The sequence below is a fragment of the Acomys minous genome (genome assembly GCF_964271855.1).
Source record: "Acomys minous genome assembly, chromosome: 2".
Lineage (NCBI taxonomy): Eukaryota > Metazoa > Chordata > Mammalia > Rodentia > Muridae > Acomys > Acomys minous.
This window is the reverse complement of record NC_140484.1, coordinates 44,113,926-44,117,636: the sequence shown is the minus strand read 5'-3', so window position 1 is coordinate 44,117,636 and position 3,711 is coordinate 44,113,926. Positions and strand designations below refer to the sequence as shown.

At 41.2% G+C, this 3,711-nt stretch overlaps 1 pseudogene across 1 annotated transcript; it reads right to left on the bottom strand.

Annotated features, from left to right (window-relative positions):
• Window positions 1-230: 230 nt before the first annotated feature.
• LOC311609355 (KAT8 regulatory NSL complex subunit 2-like) lies at window positions 231-1,508 on the bottom strand (annotated as a pseudogene). The gene has a single exon. The product of its transcript is annotated as a KAT8 regulatory NSL complex subunit 2-like (transcript).
• Between the last annotated feature and the right edge of the window lie 2,203 nt (window positions 1,509-3,711).

Here is a 3,711-nt window from a genome sequence, read left to right as displayed (position 1 = left end):
CACCCCAAAGGCAGGAAGCACACCTCTTCCTTGCAAAGAATCCCATAACTTTTAAATACTAAAGATCCATTCTGCACAAATATGGCTTATGTTTGTCTATAGCACTCTATAGCCCTGAAGAAAACAATGTAGTCTGTGTTGTCCCTGATCAGTGAGAGATGATCAGAGATAATCATGTCTGAAGAATGGAAAGTTCATATCCAAAGGCAAATAGTTCCTAGAAGGCTCTGTTAACTGACATAAGTAGGTTCTGGTTTTCCATTTGCAGTAGCAAATTCACATTGAGGGGGTGGTGCATAGGCTTTATCTACATTTTGAGGTCCCTGGTATCTACACCCATCTCCAGCCAACTTCATTTGGCCTGGGCCTCTGGCAATTTCTTTGGCTAAATGTTCTTCAAGAGTTAGTGAAAGGTCAAAAAGCAAGGCATAGCATAACATTACCCATAGCATCCAAGTCATCACTGAACTCCAGAAGTCTGGCACTGACCATACCTGCTCGGGCTTATACATCTGAGGAGGCAACTGGAAATGCAGTTCGGTGGGCATCAGGCATCATCAGAAACAGTTACAGGGACTGCTTTGTTGTAGGGTACCACTTAGGATCCTTGGTGGTGTTTGAAGAAAACCTGATTTGTATCCTGACAGATATGGGTAAGATAGTGTCTGGTCATTGGTAGAAACTGACTGGAGCAACGAACATTAGCCACAAAGGCTAAGCACCTGTGACTGAATGAGTAGCGTGAGTCTGTTGAGCAGCCCCATCTGTGGCCAGCATTCTGCATTTCTTTAGCTGACTGTGTAGTAAGGCTTCTACCCTATAGCGTTGACGGTATTGCATAAGGCACTTTAGTCACTTTAAATTTTATCTTTCTATGGCCCAAAGTCCCTCTGGGCCAGTCAGGAGACTGCTACCTAAAGCTTCATGTTCCACTTTCTGATTATGTAAGTAACGGTGCTTCTTCTCTTTGTGCAGGTGCTGTAGTCATTTCAACTGATCAAGGTACAAAGACTGCAAATGAACCAGCTCATAATAAGAGCCACTTCCTTATCTGTGTAGACACCAGCATGTTTTAGGGGGTCTTCTTGGTCACTGACTATCCTATCAGCTTCACTGTCAGGGTCACCTCTCCATGTCTGATCCACACTAATGGGTTCCTGCTCCCCATCAATCCAGGAGTCTTCATCCAGTATTCGGCTAGCTTCGCTCCGGCTACTCTCTGGAATCTCAGATCCCAGCTCTGTTTTAGCATATGAGTTCAAATGGCACAAGAGGGTTTCACCCATAAGGCCTGGACTGCTCTTCTTCATTCGAGCGTGAAGTGCTAGGGCACTCTTTCAAGCATGTTTAGCACAGAAAGACACCCCATCTTTCTTCTCAGGCTTTAGGGAAGCACTAAGACACCTTTTTCCATTCTTCATGGATATGTAACTACATTGTTTGAAGAAAGTAGTCCTGTCTTCAAGAATACACTTAATGTAAACCTTCTGCCCCTCCAAACACAGCATGGGTATTGGTGAGTGAATAAACAAGAAAGGGCCTCTGAGGTCTGGACACTGGGGTGGTCCCTTGTTGAGATGGTTTCTTCATTCTACCAAAATTGCTATTGCTAATAAAAGATTGATCAAGTATCTTCTTATGGAGGTGTCAATCCATTTCCCACATGGGACTCTGTTGTCTCATCACTATAATATACTTTTGTTTTTTCACCTTTCCCCGTGAGTAAACGTTCAAGGCAGTTGAGCACTTTTATTAATTTTTCAATTATTTATTAACCTTATAGTTCCTTAACATTAACTTCTATGTTCAGTTTTACTAATTCATTAAACTTTTCAATGTGTTTAGTTTTTAGAGGCTTCTTTCTGCTTCTTGCATTTAAATTTTTTATTATTCCTTAATATATCATAAGGGGATTTCAGACTATAGATTTTGCTCTGAGTTCAGCTTAGGTTTGAAGTACAGCTGTTCCTTAAAAAACAACAACAAAAACAAAAACAAAAACAACTAGTACTATTTATATATTATAACAACCCTCCAAAATCAGCTGGTCTGTTTCTGCTCAGTATCTTTCAATGTGTGTAATACTCCACAGAGCAGGAGCAAGAAATTACCCAGCCCTTTTCTTGGTTGAGCTTTTCCTTGTAACATGTTTGGTGTTAAGTAATGCAACACTACAGTGATAGTCTATGGAAGTAAGTTCTTGCATTTCAGTATTAGGCCTGGTTTTCAAGCAAGATGGCAAAGTCCTGGCAGTGCCACATGAGCTTTGGAAAGCACTGACTCCCTTTCTGTGTGTGGCCAGAGTAATGGAGATCCAACTTTATAACTGGACAACAAGAGAACATGATTCCTTCTTTCTACATTTACAACATGTAGGGAGGAAGTGGATTTAGCCACCCTCTGGCTTGACTAAAGGATGAAGTCAAACGTTTTGGCTGACAGGCATCAATAGGCTTGTATGCTAAGCTTCCCAGTTTCCATAAGGTTTTCAGAAATCTGCTTCTTTTCTGGTCTACAGAGGCCATCCCTAAACTAGCAATCCCTTAATTCCTAACATCATTGTCTTTTATTTTAATTTCTGCACTTCCTGTCTTCCCTTCTTTGCACCTTCCCTTTCCCTCTCTCTCTAAACTAATTAGAAAATCTATAAATTGTCACTAGCTTAAATTACTCAGCCACAATAATATAGGAAACAATTTGTTAGTTTGCTAAAAAGTTAAACAGGTGTGATGTTGCGGACACAATCCCAATTACTCCGAAGACTGAAGCAGGGCAGCCTTTTGGAGGGTTAGCTTGGGCTATACAGTAAGATGTTGCTTTGAAAAATGAACAAACGAAACATCTTAGCATATACTTACAACAAAACCAGGATATTGCACTCCTAGGTATTTAATCAAGAGAATTCGTTTTTAAAGTGCTCATAAAAGGATATTTTCATGGGAGTTCAAGATACTTTAGTCATGATAGCACAAAATTGAGATGGATCCAAAAGCCCACAAGACAGAGCACTAGTCACATAGCTCAGGCTACACAGACAGAAGTCTACTCAGCCATGCAAAGAACAGTGGCTAAGCACACAGAGATGAGTCTCAGAGATAGCATGCTCCATTAAAGCCCAGGCACACACGGCTCTGTGCTATATGGCTTTTATTGCATGGACTTACAAATTAAGTGATGCCATATAGACTGGAGGCAGGTCCTTGGAAGTCCGATGTCCATTATGGGAGCAGAGCTGACTGGAAAGAGATAAAGGGCACATGGGTATTGTGGAGGATTTTAATTAGTTTCCAGTGGCTGCTGAACCAAATTACCACAAGCCCAGTGGTTTAAAGCAAACACAGACAATCTCTCATATACCCCAAGGCTAGAATCCCAACATGATTCTTATAGGGCTAAAAGCAAGCAAGTTCAAGCTCTTTTGGAGGCTTCTGACAGAATTTAGTTTTTTTTTTTTACTTTCCCAGTGTCTAGAACTGACCTTATATTCTTGGCTTTTGGCCCCTTCTCCGTGTGCAAAACCAGTGAATCAAAATGTCTCTCTAGCTGTGTTTCTCCCAGTTCTCTCTCATGGTTCTCACTTCTAGCAAATCTCTGTCTCTCTCCCTCTTAAGAGGATGCGTGTGATTGCATTTGGTACACACCATTGCTGGAGCAAAGTACCGAGACAAACTGAGAGACTAACAGAGTAGAAGTTTGTATTTTTCTCCATAT